Source organism: Antechinus flavipes, chromosome 3 (genome assembly GCF_016432865.1).
Source record: "Antechinus flavipes isolate AdamAnt ecotype Samford, QLD, Australia chromosome 3, AdamAnt_v2, whole genome shotgun sequence".
Classification (NCBI taxonomy): domain Eukaryota; kingdom Metazoa; phylum Chordata; class Mammalia; order Dasyuromorphia; family Dasyuridae; genus Antechinus; species Antechinus flavipes.
In genome coordinates this window covers 154,058,019-154,080,725 of record NC_067400.1, presented here as the reverse complement: position 1 = coordinate 154,080,725, position 22,707 = coordinate 154,058,019, and the positions used below count along the sequence as shown (strand labels likewise).

Sequence of the window (22,707 nt, the reverse complement as noted above, 5' to 3'; positions counted from 1 at the left end):
AGCTATTTTATAAAAATATGTTTACAGCTTGCAACACATTTTCACAAAGAAATTATGTTAAACATCTTTAGGTTCTAGGTCAGATGAACCCCCACTCCAAAAAAAAAAAAAAAAGATGTTAAACACAGCAGTATGAAATTCACATTTACATATACTTTAATATTTGCAAAACACACTTTTTTGATTATGAAAACCCCATAAAGTTGTGTAATCCTACTCCAATAGTATGAATGAAGAAACTGAGGCTCCAACTGGATAACTAACTTGAAGAGCTAGAAAGTAACATAGGATTTGAACTCAGGCATCCTGAATGAAAATCTTATTTTCTCAACTATATCACATTATTACAAAGAACGATCTTTTTCTAGAAAAACACATTTGATGTTATAACTAAGGCAAGGAACACATTTTTCTCTATTTTCATATGAGGAATGAAGGCAGCTTAGGTGGCTCAGTGGCTAAAGCACTGGGCCTGGAGTCAGGAAGATCAGAGTTCAAATCCATACTCAGAAGCCTGTGAGCTGTGTGACTATGGGCAAGTCACTTAAGCTCTATTTTCCTTAAACAACTGGAAAAGGAAATGGCAAACCAGTCTAAATTTGTTAATGTGGGATTATAAGGACTCTCTGAACTCTAAGACACCAATGAGGAGTCCTATAGAGTTTAATTGCATAAGGACTGACTACTAAAAAGATAAGGAGAAATATGAAATACAGGATTATAACTGTAAAGTATAAAACTTTGAAATAGTCTTTAGGCCTGAAATTGGTTCTTCTTTAACCTCATATTATTTCTTTTCTTCTTATTTTTTTATTATAATTAAAGCTGCTTATTTTCAAAACATATGCATAGATAATTTTCAACATTCACTTTTGCAAAACCTTGTGTTCCAAATTTTTTTCCTTCCCACCCTCTCGCCTAGATGGGGGGTAATCCAATATGTTAAACATGTGCAATTCTTCCATATGTATTTCCACAATTATTATGATGCACAAGAAAAATCAGATAAAAAGGAAAAAAAAATGAGAAAGGGAAAAAAAAAGCAAGCAAATAACAAAAAAAAAAAAGATTGAAAATACTATTTTGTGAACCACAATCCCCATAGTCCTCTCTCTGGGTCCAGAAGGCTATCTTCATCACAAGACCACTGGGACTGGCCTGAATCAACTAATTGCTGAAAAGAGTCATGTCCATCAGAATTGATAATCACATAATCTTGTTGCTTCTATATATAGTGTTCTCCTGGTTCTACTCCATTTAACATCAGTTCATGTAAGTCTCTCCAGGCCTCTCTGAAATCATCCTGAAGATCGTTTCTTATAGAACAATAATATTCCATAACATTCATATACTGTAACTTATTTCAGCCATTCTCCAACTGATGGGCATCCACTCAGTTTCCAGTTCCTTGCCATTATGAAAAGGACTGCTACAAAATTTTTTGCATATCTAGATCCTTTTTCCTTTATGATCTCTTTGGGATAAAGACCCATTAGAGACACTGCTGGATTAAAGGGTGTGCGGACCTTTTGGGATCAGTTCCAAACTACTCTCCAGAATGGTGGTATGCATTCACAATTCCACCAACAATGTATTAGTGTTCCACTTTTCCCATATTCTCTCCCTGTCATCTTAGTCAATCTGAGAGGTGTGTAGTAATTAGTACCTCAGAGTTGTCTTAAAATGCAGTTCTCTGATCAATAATGATTTAGAGCATTTTTTTCATATGACTAGAAACAGCTCTACTTGCTTCATCAGAAAATTGTTCAATTTGACCATTTATCAACTGGGGAATGAATTCTCATAAATTTAAGTCAATACACTATATATTTTAGAAATGAAGCCTTTATATATTATATATTCCTTGGATGTAAATTTCCCCCCCCAATTTATTGCTTCCCTTTTAATCTTGTCTGCATTTGTTTTGTTTATACAAAATTTTTTAAACTTAATATAACCAAAATTGCCCATTTTACATTCCATAATGTATTCCAATTCTTTGGCCACAGATCTTCCTTCTTCACAGATTTGAGATATAGACTATCCTTTGTTGTTCTAATTTGCTTATAATATCACTTTTTATGTCTAAATCATGATATCCTTTAGCAAGATGTAATTTCCAAGCTTATCTCTTTGAATTAAATCTATTTTTGCTTTTGCTTGATCTAAAATCAGGATTGCTACCCCTACTTTTTGTTACTTCAGATGAAGCATAATAGATTTTGCTCCAGTCTTTTACCTTTACTCTGTAAGCATCACTCTGTTTAAATGTGTTTCTTGTAAACAACATATTGTAACATTCTGGCTTTTAATCCAGTCTGCTTCCTTCTTCCATTTTATGGGAGAATTCACATTTACACTTAAAATTACTAACTATATTTTCTGCCAGCTTATTTTCCCCAAGTTATACTTCTCTCTTTCTTTTTTCCCTTTCCCTCATTCCCACCATTTTGCTTCTGATCACTACCTTCTTCAAACAGCCCTTCCCCTCGTTTATCCCTTTCCCCTTCCACTTCTCTTCTCCCTTCTGTTAACCTCCTCACTTTTCTTTCTTATTTTCTAGATATGGGCCTGTTTCATTTCCTATTGCTTCAGATTCGGGTTTCATTTGCTTTCTATTTTAACCCATTTTCTTTATTCTGTTTTTGCCTCCCTGCCAAATTTTAGGAACAAACATCTTATACTTGTTCACCAACTTAACTTTCATTTATTAAGGTGTATTTATATATTTGTTTATTAAGGTCTATATGTACGTTTTTTGTTAAAAGTAATGGGAAAGTGAGGAAGATAAACCTTCTGCAGCTAGTAATTTTAGTTCTACTTTTTTTTTTTTATCAGAGGAAGATGTTATAAAACAATTCTTACAAGGAGGAGAAATAGTCATAAAGGCTTATTTTTTTCTCACATTTTCCTCAGTTGCCTTTTCATGAGACACAAAGCATCATCATCTAGTCTATGTTTTTTAAATTTTCCAAACTTTGAAATATCTTTAAAAGATATTACCAATTTCCCTCAGAATTATATTGTATTCAGCATGAACTACTATTTTTCATTTTGATCAAATCAATCTCTTCCAGATTTCATTCAATTGAAGAACATTTATTAAATATGAGGTGTAGCCAAGATGGGAAAGTAGAAGAAGCATTTCAGTCTAATTCTTTCAACATTGTCCTTGCACCACTAACAAATGGTAAAGGTGAGGAATTTCTCCTCCAAGACAATATAGGAGGGTTGGAAGGAGAGTGTTGCTGTGACACTACAGTGAGTGCAGCCCACACATTGTAGAATCAGCAGCTAAAAGCCTTAGGGGTGGCAGCAGTAACTTCAGAAGCTCTCAGACCAAACAAAATAAAGGGACTGGAAAACTGTTCAGAAAGAGATTACATGATACTCCTATGCTAACAATGGGCTCAAAATTGGGTGGTGTTTGACAACTCCACTGCCTATACTCACTTTTATGTCACAGTTAGAGAGTAGAAAAAAAGTGCATGCACTTGTGACTGAAAATGAGCAGGGACCCAAAAAGCAATAGTACTTGTAGTCTAAAGGGATTAGATGCTCTCTGAAGAGCAATCCGTAATTAAGCAGGGACCCTTCCTAGGTAAGTACCACAGCCCAGACCAAGAGACCACAAAGACCACAACATGCCAGGATCGTATCATCTTAGAAGCACTAAAACCTTATAAATGGCCAGAAGTGCGCTCTCCCCCCCAGCAAAAAAAGCCTGAAGCTCATCTTTAGGTGAAGAGAGACCAACTTTAACAGAAAGTTCGAAGTCAAGAAAAAGACTAAAAAAATGAGCATCCATGAACAATCAAAAGAACAAAACAAACAACAAAATAAACAACACACACACACACAAAAACCTGACAATAAAAGACTACTTTGGAGATGGAAGATCAAAATACAAATTTGAAAGAATATAACCTGAAATAGTTACAAGCAAAGTGTCAAAGAAAAATGCAAAGTGGATGCAAGCCCAAAAATAATCTCTGGAAAAATGAAAGGGCCAAAAAAAAAAAAAAAAAAGGAGTCTTTTTTTTTTTTTCTTTTGGAAAAATCAAATGGCAGTGGTAAAGGAAAAATTGGGGAAAGATATGAGAGGAATGTAAGAAAATCATGAAAAGATAATGGCTGGGTAAAAAAAAGTACAAAAAAGAGTTAAGAAAATGACGCCTTAAAAAATTGAATTAGTCAAATGGTAAAAGAGATAACAAAACTGCACTGATAAAAAAGAATTTTTTGATATGAGGTAAATAACTTCATTAAGGAAAATAATTCCATAAAAAATGACAGAGGAAAGTTAAAGTAAAACTAAAATATTTTAGATAAATCTGGAGAGAAAAACATCACTTTCATCTGAGGAGATAGGGCAAGTCTTCATGGAAGAGTAGCACTTAAACTGGACCTTAAAGAGGAATTTATTAAGTAGATACAAATAAGGAAGGATCCAGGCAAAAAGATCTATCTCTATGCAAACAACAGCCTGAATTCTGGAAATAGGAAGCAATTGATTTTGTTGGAATAAATATGGAATGAAATGGAATAATTTTAGAAAAATGGGTTAGAATTCTATTGTTATAAATCTTAAATTTCATACCAAGGCTACATTTTATCTTATAAACAAATATAGGCTACTAAAGACTTATGAATATTAGCTGTGTACAGTATTCTAAGAAAAAAAAACTGGAAGAGGGAAAACTGTCACGAGACTCATAATAGTCCAGAAAAATATTTGATGGGAATCTGAACTTCTATTATGGCATTTTGAACACAGATGAGGACAAGGATGTAAAACATATTGTAGAAGTACTGGTCATATTTAAAATTTATAGAGGTAGTATGAAACAAGAGAAAAGATAAAAAGTAAAGATTCTCCAAAGTGTAAGTTTTAGAAGCTTTGGTTACTTTGGAAGACAGTGCCAATTAACAGGTTAAAAACAAGACAGGTTTAGGGAAAGTACATGAGTTCATTTCTGGATATGTTAACTGTGGACTAATTAGCAGGATCTCCTCTTCCCCCCCCCCCCCCCTCAACACACATAGGGTCCGAAGACTTGGATATAACTGAAAGCAAGTGAACCAAACAAGCTTTTCAAACTCGATGTCACTTAGGCATCTAAAGTTTAACATGTTGAAAACACAAAATATTATTTTTCCCCAACTCCCACACCCATCCCTCTTCTTAACTTCCCCATTTCTTTCAAAGGTACCATTGGTTTAAAAGGCACTAATTTAAAAAAAAAAAAAAAAAGGTTTTCATTCTATATAATCACTTGATTCTATCTATCTAAGCCTGTTGATGCTACCTTTACCACTTATAAGAGTTCCCTCTCCTTTATTCAAACACTTAAATAGCCTCCAATTTGGCTTTCTTGCTTCCCCACTATGTGATCTCCACATAGCTGCAACAGTGACTTCCCTACTAAAGTACATGTCTTATTTTATCATTCACTTACTCAAGAAAAACTCAAATGGTTCTGTAATATTTCTGAGACCAAATGCAAACTTTTAAGTCATTTAGGCTTTCACATATTAGTTTCAATCTTACCTTTCAGCATTAACATACATTACTCTTCTTCCATTCTATATTTCAGACAAACTGGTTTTCTTTCAAGTCCTCATATATAACACTCTCCCATGTCTGTGTCACTGCCAAGGTTGTTACCCATGACTGGAATGAATCCCTCTCCCAATCTATAGTTTCCTTCAATACTCAGCTAAAGTACCACCTTTGATGGGAGATCTTTCTTGATTCCTGCCAACTGCCAGTGATTCCCTTAAAAATGACGATTTATTTAATTGGGGATGGGATTACAAATGTAGGTGTTTTCAGAGATTTAAAGTTTCTTGAGGACAAGCAAGGAATTTCTTTTTTTCATTTTTTATCATTGTAGCATCAATGACTAGCACAAACCACATGATTAACCTCAATTGTCTCACCAAAATAAACAAACAAATAAAAATAAATTGCAGTAAAGTTTATTCAGGATCCTGAAGAGCTTTTGTTTATGTGGGTCCAGAAATGTAAAATGAATTCATCTCAGAGTAAGAATTTAATGCAAGGTCTACCAGTTTTGAAGTCACAAGACATGTTTAAATTCTCACTCTGCTACAACCTTAGACAGGTTACTTCATCTTTACTCTCATCTTTAATTTCTCTAAGATTCCTTGCCATTCTATGATTCAAAAAGTCCAAATTCAACATTTTTTCTACTACCCACAGCACAGAAAAATCAACTTGTGGAATTAATATATCTTCTACAAATTTTAATAATGGATATACATATACATACATATATATGTAGCTAGAAAGATAGATAGATATAAATATAGATACACACACACACACTCTCTCTCTCTCTCTCTCTTTCTCTCTCTCTCTCTTTCTCTCTCTCCCCCTCCCCCCCCCCACTGGCTATAATGATACAAAGTAGAAAGCAAAATTTAAAGTAAATAATAATCATGACAATAATAGCTATTTAGGAAGCACTTCCAAGATACTTAACATATATTATTTCATTTGATTCTCTCAATTCTGTGAAGGATGTGCTATTATTCCTGTTTTATAAGTGAGGAAACTGAGTCTGAGAGAAGTAAAGTAAATATAGGATAAACATAAAAGATATTAGAACATATAACATATAATAGTATGCTTTGTGAAATAAATGCCCAAGAGAGAATTTAAATAAATTCAATTACATAAACATTATTTAGTAACCAACTTTGTTCAAGAGTTAAGGAATCAAGAGAAGTGATTTCTAGAGCTGGTTCGACCATCTTGACATAAATTCCTTAAACCTTTCCAAGACAGATGACCAATAAATTTCCCTTACTTTCCTATTCTAAATCTTTATGACTCTATGAAGTATAAGACAGCATTTTAAAAAAAAAGTTTTAGAGGGATATATACATATATATGTATGTGTGTATGTATGTGTGTGTGTGTGTGTGTGTGTGTGTGTGTGTAAGGTAATTTAGTTTAGTTAATTTAGTTAAATTAGTGGGCTGCATATGGATGAGATAGAAGAGGGAGTTAACTTATAAACAGAAATATTAACTCTGACTTTCTAAAATTTTAAATGCTTTAAATTTTAAAATATTCAATCAAGAATTTTTCTCAGGGAAGAATATAATAGGAATAACTAAGGTTACATTTAAACTCTCTAAGTATTAATAGTTATATAAATCTATTCTAATCTAAATTAGTCTCAAAGTTAATTTTTATGAAATTCATTGCTATCTACACTCTTTTGTTCCAGAAGAAGAAAAAGAAGTCTTGTGGGTTTACTGCACTTCACACATCACAATAGCACTGACACAAAAGAAAACTATGCTTCCTTTCCTCAGTAAATTTTCAGTAAGGAGGACTGCCATCTGATCAAAATTTAAATCCATGCAACTTATTGTTCAACCACAAAGCTGACATCAATTAAACTAGCATATTTTCTATTCAAAAGAAAAAAAAAAAAAAGAAAGGAAGGAAAAAATAAGAAAAACACAAGCAACAAATATAAATAGGCATTCACAAAAGCAAATCAAATAATAATGCTTTAAAGCCTGTCCACTTTGATTGCCATCAGCCAATTGCTATATAGAGTTCAATAAAACTACAATTTTCTGTTGTTTGTGGTGGAAAACCTGTCATCTGTTACTGACAATATAGTGAACTTTAAAAAATATCGCTGCATTCTTAAGTATCATACATCTCTACATAAAATATAATATACATTTTAAAAAATGTTACAATGTCTATTAAGTGCCATATTTTACGATACATTGCGATAAATAAAGACTTAACTCAAAGCAGGGTTTCCAATTACCAAGGATTAAGAACATTTCAAAACCATATTAGATGACATTCAGCAAAGCTGGCTTTCAGTTGTGCCATTATCTATCTAGCAATAAAATAACGTAAAATATTGACTTAAAACAATGATAATGACAAAAGAATCATTAAGAAATCCTTCATCATAACTTTCACAGCGGGTGGTATATAAAAATGATCAAGAATAATATGCTGGATTCTGTAGTCACTGAGGTCAGTTTCTGCATACAAATTTTTTCAAGAAGAAAAAAGACCTTCAGAAAGTGGGCCATTCATCTGAACCAAGTTCAGAGAATTTCCAGCACTGTGAAAAGATATGTTATGCAAGCACATAGATGTATTCAGTGGGGGTAGACTGAACTAGCTACATGGAGACTACAAAGGAGCCCTCCCATGGCTCATGAATAAGTCGAGGAAATGATCAGAAAAAAAGAAAGAGATGTTTAGACAGATGGCCCACTTAAAATGCCTGGGACAAGGCATAAGCAATTTTAATGAAACTTTAGATCTAACATATGAATTGTTTTCTTATTTCTCCCCTCTCCCCACCCAGTCTCAAAGAAGATAAACACAAATTCAGTAACTGATTGATGAGTCCATTTCAGCATGTTTAAGAGTGGAAAAGCCACACAATTTAGGTATTATTGATACAGTAAGTACATATAAAGAAAAATCCTTCATAGAAACATAAGCTATCAGAATGAATATAAAAGAATGGAATGGATAGATAAAAGGAATTCAAAACTGAAGTCTACTGCCAAATAAAACAAAAATCTAAGACTTATTATCTGAGTACTTTCAACCCTCCAACATAAAAGTTTATCACTGTAGAAGAAAGATAAAAGCTATGGTTTCACAGGACCTCTTTATTTCTTAAAAAAAATTTGTATACTAATGCATGGATGAGGCCTAAAACTCTGGTTGTATGTAGTTAAAAAATTGTAGCCATTAATGTTTTCATGCTTTCTCTATGTGAATGTGTGTGTACATGAACAAAGGTACATATCTGCAAATATATATGTGTATGCATACAAGTATAAAAATATGTGATGCTATTATTCCAGACATTATTACTCACTTCTCCACAAGATATTAGATCAGTAAAATATTCAGAAAGTTACAGAAAATATCCCAGTACAATATAAATAACATAACACAGTTTCTCAGACAAAAGCTCTGAACTCTTCAACCTCAAACATCCCTTTGTAGCATCTATGATACTTTTATTTTTATCTACTTGGCAGGAGAGGTAAGAAGGTGGGAATGTAGGAGGGGGAATGATATAAGGGCTTTGGTTTTTAACTTTGGGGAGAGTGAAGGGTTAGGGATGTCCAGAGCTTCTAGTAAGATACTTCATGCACAACCCCATATTTATCTTATACTTTCAAAGTCTAAAGTATTATAAGGGTACAGAATAGTGGCAGCTTTCTCACTATCTGATCCACCTCTAAGACCTACCATACAGTAGACTGAGGATAAAGACAGACCGACAGATAAACACACACAAACACACACACACACACACACACACACACACACACGGCTAGTTAATACTAAGGTAGCTCTGAAGTGACACAAACATTAAACATCAGTAACTATGGAGAAGAGCAAATATTCCAAAAGCAAAAGAATCAAAATGGAAAGACTATAATAGTAGTGTCTATCCATCCTACATAAGTAACCAATAATTTCTAAACAAATTTCTAAATTTCTGTCACAGATGACAGAAAATCTAAAATAGTTTTCTTTTGATATGCATTATTTTCTGAGTTTATAATCTGTGGAATAATCTGTGGAATTTAGAGTTGGAAGGGTCTTTAGAGATCACCTATTTCAACTTTCTATCTTTCCCTCCTCTCTCCCTCCCTTCATCCCTTTTTCCCTCTTCCTTCCCTACTTCCCTTCTCCTGTCCAAATAGGGTATCATACTGATGAGGTCTAGATATGGGGTACTTAAGTGAAATTAGGGTTTAGTTGAGGTCTAGTGGCAGGTTCGGGGTACAGGGAGTCAAATAGAGCTCCCCTGCAACCTCCTTGGGTTCAGCACAAGGATATTGAGTTAAATGACAGAAGTTCTCTTTTTTTCCATTTGTTTTCCTAGCACTTAACACAGAATCTAGAAAATAATAAAGATTTAGTAAATCCTTATTGATTAAAGGAGATAAAATTACTGTCTGAAATACCAATATTTAAAATATTTTAAAGTTATTAAATGATACTAGATCATTTTACTTTTGCAAAATACCACGTAATTATTTTGAAATACATTTTTTTAAACAACTGAGACAAAAACAGAGTAGGCTAAACTGACATCTGGCAAAATAAGTTAAATATCAAATATATTTAAAATACAATAAACACAATCTAGTCAGACTAATGACCTTACTTATTGTGCATTTTCAGGTTCAATAAAACTTTTAACTAAATCAAAATAATTTTGTTTTACTTTCCAAATTAGTGACAGATAATTCATTAATATAGAATCACAGACTCTAAAGCTCAAGTCATGGTAAAGATTACTTAATCCATCCCCTTTATTTTATATAGGGAAACTGAGTTTTAGAGGTATGTAACGGAACCTATTTCTAAATTAATAATCAAGAAATGTTAGAGAAGAATGACAAAGCTAAAGGAAAGCTTAATCAAAACAGAACTTTTCAGTTTGCTCCTTAATATGAGCAGTTCAATAATTAATACCATCCTGTCAAATTTTCCCATAATCAAAGACAATGTTGACCAAGACTAAGAGAAACTAAAGAATTGATCCTTTTATTATACACAACAGCAAGATTATACAATGGTCAATTCTGATGGACGTGACTTTCATCAACAATGAGATGATTCAGATTATTTCCAATGGTCTTGTGACAGAGAGAGCCATCTGCACTCAGAGAGTACTATGGGAACTGAGCATGGACAGGAACATGGTATTTTCCACTCTTTTTGTTTTTGTTTGCTTGCTTTTTTTTCCCTTTCTCTTTCTTTTGCTTTTTGATCTGATTTTTCCTGTACAGCATATTTGTGGAAATATGTATAGAGGAACTGCACATGTTTAATATATATTGGATCACTTGACAACTGGGGGGGAGGGGAAATGATGGAAAAAAATTAGAATACAGGGTTTTATAGGAGTGAATGTCAAAAATTTTCCATGTATATATTTTGAAAATAAAAAGTTTTAATTAAAAAAAAAAAAAGAATTGCCTTGAGGCAAGCAGACAGAAGGCTCTGACAGAGATCAGTTTAGCTCCCTGGTTCCACCCTTTAAGGAGGTTAGTCCAGTCTGAAATCCAAGTTATGTTAAAACCTTAAGACCCACCTTCTGTAGAAATCTCAATCATGATCCTGAGGTAAAATTTTCCCTATAAAATCTACTTGTGGGTCATCCCATGGCTGTTACTCTACCTTTGGGTCAGTCTGACACTCCACTCTGCCTCATGGTGTCTATCTCCTCAGCTCTCCTCCCTCATGTCACATATCACCCTTAGGGGAGTGATATCTCCCCTAACTCTACTGTATTTGCAAACATCACTTTGCCTCCTAACAACTAACTCTTTTAGAGTGCCAAGTCCCTTTCAGGATTTATTCTGCCAGCTAAGGGCAAACATCAACCTCATGGAGTGTTCCTTTTCCACTGGGTAATTGTGAGTTCCAATGAAGAACTTGTCTTTCATATGCTCTCCCACTCTTTCATATTTACCATTTCCAGTGTCTATTGTATCCCTTCATTTTCTCTTTAAGCTATTCCCCTAAATAAATCTGCCCTTTGCCAAAGAGAATGGCCATTGTGAAGCCTTCACATGACCAACTTTTGGTGCCTGCCATCATTTGGTGACAAACACTACATCATAGATCATATAAATGTGAAGAGTTTATTTTTTAGATTTTTTCAATTTAAAAAGTTTTTTTCAACTTTATTTTGAGGGCCTAACAAGCAACATGTAACTCAGCAAAATTGTGTGTTATTGTGAAAAAATTCTCCTGGTTCACAAGGTTTTAAGTATCATTAGAATCTGTTGTAAATGAATAATGTCCTAAGGGTAGTATTAAGTTAATAAAGTATCACTCATTGAATTTATGACATGAAGTTGAGTGCTTTTTGATATTAATGATGATGTAAAAAAGTTATATTTTAGAATAATTTGGAACTACTAATAATATTTTATATTTTTGATCATGTTTTCAAATGGTCTGGTTAGTGATAATATGGATTATATATGCCAAACTCATTTAAGAGATATCTGAACCAGAATAAAATATAATACGAAAATGTTTTAAAATAATAATAATAATACAACACAAAAAAACTGATTTTCTAAGCAAATATTAAATTCTCACAGGTTTCTCTTTGAGAGAAAGATGAACTATAGGGTAAAATTCAAGTAACTGTCTTTCAAAAAAAGCCACTCAAACAGAATATTTCACTAAAATCTGTTAGAATCATTTTTATTATGCTTATCTACTTTTACAGGAAGAATAGTGTTGTTATAATAGGCCTGTCAGACAGAAATAGTAACATTAACTGATATTCTTATCCTTCACAACAAACTTCTAAGGTCGTTGGTATTAATATTTTATATTCATTTTGTAAATTATGAAAGTAATTATGAAATTATTCCCCATAGCCAGAAAATATACAAAGTGCTGTGGATACAAAGAAAGGCAAAAACATAAACAACTATATACATAAAAGATATATACGGAGCAAATGAAGATAAGCTCAGAAGCAAGGCACTCAGTGATGCAATCAGGAAAGTAATCTGGCAGAAAGTGGGATTTGAGCTGTGCTGTAAGGAGAGCATAGAAAGAAAACTAAATGCAGACAGAAAGGAGTACACTTTCTTTTCAGCAGTTCATGGAACCTATAAAAAAAACTGACCATATATTAGGACATAAAAACTTCAAACTCAAATACAGTAAAGCAGAAATAGTAAATGCATCCTTTTCAGACCATGATGCAATGAAAATTACATTCAACAAAAAGCCAGGGAAAATAGACCAAAAAATAATTGGAAACTAAATAATCTCATGCTAAAGAATGATTGGGTGAAACAGCAAATCATAGACATAATTAATCACTTCACCCAAGAAAATGACAATAATGAGACATCATACCAAAATGTGTGGGATGCACCCAAAGGGTAATAAGGGGAAATTTCATATCTCTGGAGGCCTACTTGCATAAAATAGAGAAAGACAAGGTTAATGAATTACAACTAAAAATGCTAGAAAAGGAACAAATTAAACCCCCCCCAGTCAAAACTAAAGTTGAAATTCTAAAAATAAGTAAAAAAACCTACTGAATTAATTAATAAAATTAAGAGTTGGTTCTATGAAAAAAACAAAAAAATAGACAAACCTTTAGTAAATCTGATTTAAAAAAGGAAAGAGGAAAATCATATTGTTAGTCTTAAAAATGAAAAGGGAAAACTCGCCACTAATGAAGAGGAAATTAGAGCAATAATTAGGAGTTACTTTGCCCAACTTTATGCCAATAAATTTGATAACTTAAATGAAGTGGAAGAATACTTCAAAAATATAGCTTTCCTAGATTAACAAAGGAAGTAAATAGTCTAAACAGTGCCATTTTAGAAAAAGGAAATAGAACAAGCTATAAACAAACTCCCTAAGAAAAAATCCCCAGGACCAGATAGATTTTCATGTGAATTCTACCAAACATTTAAAGAACAATCAACTCCAATGCTATATAAACTATTTGAAAAAATAGGGATAGAAGGAGTCCTATTAAATTCCTTTTATGACACAGACATGGTACTGATACCTAAACCAGGTAGGTTGAAAACAGAGAAAGAAAATTATAGACCAATCTCCCTAATAAATGTTGATGTTAAAATCTTAAATAAAATATTAGCAAAAAGATTACAGAAAATCATCCCCAGGATAATACACCATGACCAAGTAGGATTTATACAAAGAATGCAGGGCTGGTTCAATATTAGGAAAACTATTAGCATTAGTGACTATATCAATAACCAAATTAACCAAAACCATATGCTCATCTCAATAGATGCAGAAAAAGCCTCAAATAAAATCCAAAATCCATTCCTAATAAAAACACTTGAGAGGATTGGAATAAATGGACTTTTCCTTTAAATAGTGAGGAGCATATATATTTAAAACCATCAGTAAGCATCATATGTAATGGGGAAAAACTGGAACCTTTCCCAGTAAGATCAGGAGAGAAACAAGGTTGCCCACTATAACCATTATTATTCAATATTGTATTAGAAACGCTAGCCTCGGCAATAAGAGTTGAGAAAGAGATTAAAGGAATCAGAGTAGGTAATGAAGAAACCAAACTATCACACTCTGCAGATGATATGATGGTATACTTAGAGAATCCCAGAGATTCTACTAAAAAGCTAACAGAAATAATTCATAATTTTAGCAAAGTTGCAGGATACAAAATAAATCCACATCAATCCTTAGTACTTTTATACATCATCAACAAAATCCAACAGCAAGAGACAAAGAAAAATTCCATTCAAAATAACTATTGATAGCATAAAATATTTGAGAATCTATCTAGTAAAGGAAAGTCAGGAATTCTATGAGCAAAATTACAAAACACTTTTCACACAAATAAAGTCAGATTTAAATAATTGGAAAAATATTAAGTGTTCTCTGTAGGCCAAGCAAATATAATAAAGATGACAATACTCCCTAAACTAATCTATTTATTTAGTGCCATACCAATCAGACTCCCAAGAAACTATTTTAATGACCTAGAAAAAAATAACAATAAAATTCATAGGGAAGAACAAAAGGTCGAGAATTTCAAGGGAATTAATGAAAAAAACAAAAACAAAAACAAATGAAGGTAGCCTAGCTGCACCTGATCTAAAACTATATTATAAAGCAGTAGTCACCAAAATCATTTGGTATTGGCTAAGAAATAGTTTAGTTGATCAGTGGAATAGGTTAGGTTCACAGGACAAAATAGTAAAAGGCCTTTGTACAAATAAAACTAATGCAAACAAAATTAGAAGAGAAGCAACAAATTGGAAAAACATTTTACAGTTAAAGGTTCTGATAAAGGTCTCATTTCCAAAATATATAGAGAATTGACTCTAATTTATAAGAAATCAAGCCATTCAGCCCTGTTTGTAGTGGCTAGAAACTGGAAACTGAGTGGATGCCCATCAATTGGAGAATGGCTGAATAAACTGTGGTATATGGATATTATGGAATATTATTGTTCTGTAAGAAATGACCAGCAGGCCTGGAGAGACTTACATGAACTGATGCTGAGTGAAATGAGCAGGACCAGAAGATCATTATCTACTTCAACAACAATACTATAGGATGATCAATTCTGATGGACGATGGCCCTCTTCAATAACGAGATGAACCAAATCAGTTCCAATAGAGCAGTAATGCACTGAACCAGCTACACCCAGGGAAAGAACTCTGGGAGATGACTACATAGAATTCCCAATCCCAATCCCAATCCCAAAAAAGGAAGTTTTTTGATTTCCTTCACAGGCTAATTTTACACTATTTCAAAGTTTGACTCTTTTTACACAGCAAAATAACTGTTTGGGCATGTATACATATATTTTATTTAACTTATATTTTAACATGTATTGGTCAACCTGCCATCTGGGGAAATAGATGGGGAAAAGGAAGGAAAAAGTTGGAACAAAAGGTTTGGCAAGTGTCAATGCTGAAAAATTATCTATGTATTTATCTTGTAAATAAAAAGCTATTTAAAAAAAAATAAATCAAGCCATTCTCCAATTGATAAATGGTCAAAGGATATGAACAGACAATTTTCAGATCATGAAATTGAAACTATTCTCACTCATATGAAAGTGTTCCAAATCACTATTGATCAGAGAAATGCAAATTAAGACAACTCTGAAATATCACTACACACCTTTCAGATTGGCTAAGATGACAGGAAAAAAATAATGATGAATGTTGGAGAGGATGCGGGAAAACAGGACATTGATGCATTGCTGGTGGAATTATGAACGATTCCAACCATTCTAGAGAGCAATCTGGAATTATGCCCAAAAAATTATGAAACCGTGCATACCCTTTGATCCAGTAGTGTTACTTCTGGGCTTATATCCCAAAGAAATACTAAAGAAGGGAAAGGGACCTGTATGTACCAAAATGTTTGTGGCAGCCCTGTTTGTAGTGGCTAGAAACTGGAAATTGAATGGATGCCCATCAATTGGAGAATGGTTGGGTAAATTGTGGTATATGAATGTTTTGGAATATTATTGTTCTGTAAGAAATGACCAGCGGGATGAATACAGAGAGGACTGGCGAGACTTACATGAACTGATGCTGAGTGAAATGAGCAGAACCAGGAGATCATTATATACTTCAACAACTATACTGTATGAAGATATATTCTGATGGAAGTGGATTTCTTTGACAAAGAGACCTGAGTTTCAATTGATAAATGATGGACAGAAGCAGCTACACCCAAAGAAAGAACACTGGGAAATGCATGTAAACTATTTGCATTTTTGTTTTTTTTCTCGGGGTTATTTTTACCTTCTGAATCCAATTCTCCCTGTGCAACAAGAGAACTGTTCGGTTCTGCATACATATATTGTATCTAGGATATACTGCAACATATTTAACATATATAGGACTGCTTGCCATCTAGAGGAAGGGGTGGAGGGAGGGAAGGGAAAAGTTGGAACAGAAGTGAGTTCAAGGGATAATGTTGTAAAAAATTATCCAGGCATATGTTTTGTCAATAAAAACTTATAATAAAAATAAACAAATAATGTCTTCAGCGTCTCCTGCTGAAAACATATCTTGTTCATGAGACTTAGCCACTTAAAGCAATCTGGATACAGACCACTCTGGATGATTTTCTCTTTCATAAGCTAGGTTCCTCTAGACTCCAATGGAGAAATACAATGATATGGGTTTATTTCCTAAGGGCAAGAATTCACCTATGTTAGTTTCTATTTACAATTTAAACATAAGTAAGGTCTTCTAGTTGAATGGGATTTCAGAGAACTATACCCAAAGGACTTGGGTAATCTCATCAATGATGATAATCAATAATGTCCTTTAGAGATTGACTAACAGATCTCCAGGAAATGGTCCATGAGAAAATAGAGAGAAAAAGCCTCAATTTAAATTTAATCACTGGTTATTAATATAATACAAAAATAATCACTTCTGTCAAAGTCAAAACTACTTAAATCCTTACTAAACAGTTCTTGGTTAATTCTATTTGTTTGTTTTTTGGCAATAGTGACCAATGAATTAACAAACACTTTGTGTGTGACTACTATATGCCAAGTACTGTGATAATGTTGGGGATACAAAAGTAAAAAGTCGAGTCTCTTATTCCAGAACTGTTTTAGATAGAAACATGGACAGCTTATGGAGGGTCTTTTCTTTCAAATAGCTGAACAAGAAAAATTGAGTATGTGCACCCTGGAAGAAAAAGATGCTTAAAGAATCCATAGTCTATTATAATAATATTGATTAGAAAATATAAATGACAAAAATGAAAGATATTAATAAAATTGATGTTTAGAAATTAATATGAATAATAAATAATTTGAAACAAAGCCATGCCATTAAGGCTTCTTTTGTTCCAATTGTCTTTATATTTATTTTTCTTTCTTTCTAAAATAACAACTTTGAAGAAAGGAAAACATAAGAAAAAAATATCTAATTCTAATAACCTATATTTATTTCATCTGTCTGTTACATTTTATTATCAAATGAGTTATTTTGAATATAGTATAATAAAAATAAATCTTCTAATAACCAAACTTGAAAGTCCTCCCCTACAAAAGATAAATCTTTAAGAGGAAAGGGAAGAAATTATCTGAATTCTGGTATCACTGATAATAGTTTATGTGAATTGTTATAGTTAATAGATCAGATGCACAGAAATATAATTAAGACAGGTTGTACAATTATATTGCAAACACTGGATATGCCTTCAGAGGAAATATTTTGTTATTATCTACAAAGAACTGCTTCATATATACCTATTCAATTGGTGTTTTACTAATAATTTGATATTTAAATGGCTCTTTTGACATTTTGTTTTAAATATAACAATATCCTTTCCTAAATCTTGACTCTAAAATCAGGAACTTTATTACCTTATAAAACATATCTACAGTTCAAAGTATTTAAAGGGGTTAAACAAAATGCAAACATTTAATGCAACATTAAGCATGTGAAATAAAAACTTGATTGCCTAAAGAAAGCATGCTATGCTGTTACCCTGGTGACAGGTTAAAAAAAGGGATTGTGAGCTGAATAGCTGTATGATATGAAATTAAAATGTTTCACATCGAACAATCCAAAATGAATTGGGAAAGGTTAGAGTAGAGGAGAGAGAAATCAATTCTCCAATGGCAATGGTGAATGGAAAAGAAGTATGAATAGGATTTGCCAGTGGGGTGCAACAGCTGCCAAATATCCTGCAGCCAAAGAATTACAATAATACTGATGAAGTGTGCAAGAGCTTTTGGAATCATTGCAGGGAACAGAGAAATACTCCTACAATAATGAGCCTATTCTGTTTCACATACAGCTTCTGTAGTAATATCAGAAAAAAAATATTTTAAAATGTGATACTCAGCAACAAAGATGTAAATATACCATCTTATCAATTTAACTAATGTTTTGTCCTTAACTTAATCCTTAAACATGGATTTCAAAAAATCATACAAATCATATGGAGATGTGAAAAATATAAGAATGGACAGATCAAAACAAGCAAGACTTAAAAAAATGACTGAATTAATGTTTTCTCCATTCTTATTCTTTGGAGAATATTTGTTAAAATCATAGTGGCTATTTATTTCAAAAGGAAGTATGGACATGCTTTTATTGTTTGTTATAAATCATTTTTTCATTCACCAATAATTCCCAGATATAAACATAATAGACCTCTGAAGAACATTCATATAACCTAAGACATTAATTTTTACATGTAATGAAAACTCTTAAGTTTTAATTTTATATTTAATTTTGTAATTCCAAAAATAGATTATGGCAAGAACTTCATAAAACATTTTAGTAACATTGTCACGAAAAAATATTTAACATCTTCCTTTTTTTCCTCTACTTCACTGAATTTCAGCGATTTAAAATTTATTACAGAACTTTAAACATATATTACAGAGGGGAAATTAAAAATACATAAATAGCACATATTAGCAAGTGGGAAAATATAATTTTATAATATATGAAATATAATTTTAATTTTAATATAACTCATCCATCAATGAAGAAATGAAAGTCTATCGAACAGAATACTACATATATATATAAAATACTGCATATATATAATACATATGTGTATATATACATACATGATACTGAATACTACATATGCATACATTGCAAAATGAGCTGGATGGTTTTATAGAACTATATTTTTGTTATTTTCTTCTTTGTTTTATTCACCAATATAAGGAATGACTCTTTGGAATGAGAAAGGAAGAAGGATACATTGAAAAATGAAGATGAGGTGAAAACAAAATTTTTAACTTTTTTTTTCCTGAGGCAATTGTGGTTAAGTGACTTGCACAAGGTCACACAAATTATAATTTATTTAAATTGCGAATGAAATAGAAGGTATATGAATTGAAGTTGTAAGCATAAATTCATGAGAATAAGATTTCCTTTTAACATACATTACATTAAAGAGTTCTGTAGTAGTTCTCTACTAATGATGATGATGATGTTGATGATTCGAGCTGGAATTTATATACCAGCTTAAAGTTTTTTACATCACTTTTTATAAACTACTTTCATTCAATCTTCACAGCAACCCTGTAAAGCTGATACAAGAGGTATTATTATACTGTTCTCATAGATGGACAATAGCAAAGCTAAACAGTTTAAATATGTCACACAGCTAGTAAATGTCAAATGTGAAATTTGAACTCCAGTATCCCTAATGTGAAATTTAGCCTTTTATTATTGTCACTGTTGTTGTTTTTAAAGGCAATATAACTATATTATTGAATTGTTTAGAGATAAGTCTCTGCATTTAAGTTCTGTGAGATTAACAAGAGAAAGTGAAAATTAGGAACCACAAAGATCCTTCTTTTCATAAAATCTGTAGTTTCCCATGCCTATCATTATAAAAATCTTACAAATCTAATCTTTTGTGATCCTCCACAAATTTTCTACATCTGGGAGATAATATGGAGAAGAAGATATAAAATTATATTAGGGCTCAGGAAAACTTAGGTACAAAAGTTACTTTTGACATTCTTTAACTGTGTGACCATGGGCTAAGTCACTTAAATACTTTCAATTTAAATGTCCTCATCTGTAGAACAAAGATGATAGCTAAATAATCAACACATTCATATGGTTGTTCCTCACAGGATTAAAATAAGAAAATGTATGTATTGTATTATAAGAATAAGTTTTTAATATTAAATGAGAATAATGCGTATCTGAAGGAACAGAAAGATAATCAAGATTAATATTAAAGTTCAAACCATAAAAAAAAATTAGGACAGAATAAGATCATTTAACTGTCATAGCTGTGTGTAGTAGAAAAATTTTTTTATTAAGAACAATCTGAATTTAATTTGAATTGCAACCAAATTTGATAAAGGAAACTATGAAAGTAAAAAGTGGATCATTTAAACAACGTGTGTTATGCCACAGTTCTCAGTTTCCATAATTATCCTGATCCAGTCCTGACTCAGTTTCCCTGCTTCTAAAAGCTCAGTCCTGCAAAATCTCACTTCCTTCTTTATCAGAATATTTGAAAAGGATAAAAGATCTTATGTTTAAAATAACAGAATTCCTCTCCCCATTCCAAGCTATCAGAATATCAGATACCATATTATCAAGATGCTTCTCCCCATCTCGGGGGTTCCTCCCCTCATGCTTCCCCTCTCCCTGTCAGAACCGGATTGTCAGAGTCCTGTTCTGTTCTTAGCACTCTGACTCTGCCCTTGCCTTAGTTTATCCCCTGAGTCTGAGCCATGTGTATATAGGTCATTGAGAACTCTCAATGGTTTGCTGGATTCTTGGAGACGATAGTCTCATTCAGCCCTGGGACCAAACCATGGATCCATTTGGTTCCAGTAAATCTCTCCATTTAATAAATTATTAAATACTCTCTAATCTCTATCTTGCTCAGTTTCTCCAGCATTACACATGAAACTGAAAAACTTTCAAATAAATTAAATATAACAAAATTTAAAGCATGTTAATTGGGAAAAATCTTCATGTCAAATAAATATCTTGCATAAGAATATGATATTTAGCTATCTTATAAACAAACAAACAAAACTGTGGTATATAAATGTAATGGGATGTTTCTAACCACAAGAAACAAGAAATATGAAGAATACATAGAAGAATGAGGGAATTTACATTAAAATGATACAAAGTCAAATAAAGTAATGTAAAATAGTGGAAAGAATGTTGGAGATAAACTCTCCCCTCCCTCTTTATCAGAATATTTGAAAAGGATAAAAGATCATATGTTTTAGAATATCAGAATGCCTTTCCCCATCCTATACTAGTGGAATATCAAATACCGTATTATCAAGATGTTGGATATTGAGAGTAGAAGATAAATTACCAAATATGGAATTACCAGGGACTGTGAATAAGCTCTAAGTCTCTTTCTCCCAACAAGGTTGAATTAAAAAATTCTCTTAAGTTTTTTTTCTAGATCTAAATCTTTTATCTCTCAGTCTTTTGATATAAACAATGGTTACAACAATGTAAATAGAAAAAAAAAACTTTAAGGAAACTGAATTTTGTTGAACTGTAATGATCAGGCTTGGCTCTTTTTAAAAAAAATGAGAAAATTAACTTTCATCTATTCAATGGAGAAATGAGAATCTATGGGAGCAGAACAGTACATATGCATATTGCTCTCAGTCATTGCAAAATGAGCTAGATAGTTTTATGGAACTATATTTTTGTAATTTTTTTTCTTTGTTTTATTCACCAATATAAGGGATGACTCTTTGGAATGAGAAGGGAAGAATGATATATTCAAAAATGAAGATAATGTGAAAATAAAACTTTAACTTTTTTTTTTGCCCTGAGGCAATTGGGGTTAAGTAACTTGCCCCAGGTCACATAGCTGACACACCCTGTCTAAGATCACATTTGAACTCAGGTCCTCCTGACTTTAGGGCTAATGCTCTATCCACTGTGCAACTTAGCAACCCCAAAACCTTTAATTTTTTAAAGAGAGAAAAAAAGGGGGGAAATCATATTTTTCAGCTTTGGTATCAAAGAGTCAGAAGAAATATTCAGAGATACACTGTCTTACCCTCTAATTTTAAAGATGAGAAAATAGAGGCCAAGGGATGAAATTAATAAATAAGAATAGTTGAGGAATGTTTGATTTAAAAAAATTCAGCAAGCCATATCGATAGCTTATATGAATTTCCCTCTCCCTTCTCCTCCCACACACATATACCCTCATACACTAACCACCATTACGAGCAAGGTAAAATTAATTATAGAGATTTTTTAAAATTAGTATTTTTAAAAAATCCTATAACTAGCACAGAGAATCAAAGGGGCAAGCATAAAGGATTAAATTTTAATTATTATCCCCCCAACAAAGAATAAAATATAGGAAAAAACAGTAAATGGCTTTGTTTGAGGAAGAAATCAATGTTAAGCTATTGGGGTTTCAAATAACTAAAGGTTTTATTATATGAATTTCTAAAGGAAAAGGTTACACTTAATTTACTTATTCAAGAGAGAACTATTAAATGTGTACTATATAGAAAACCTTTGCTAAGTGCCTTGGGAAACATAAGACATGGTATCTGTCCTTAAGTGTAAAGAAGGGAGGGAAGAAGCATTTATTAAGCACTAAGTTGCAAGCTCTGCACTAAATACTTTCCAAATAT

At 32.3% G+C, this 22,707-nt stretch overlaps 1 protein-coding gene across 1 annotated transcript in view; it reads right to left on the bottom strand.

The window, feature by feature from the left end:
* PCCA (propionyl-CoA carboxylase subunit alpha) overlaps positions 1-22,707 on the bottom strand; it is a 459,620-nt gene that overhangs the window by 158,951 nt on the left and 277,962 nt on the right. The window lies entirely within an intron of this gene.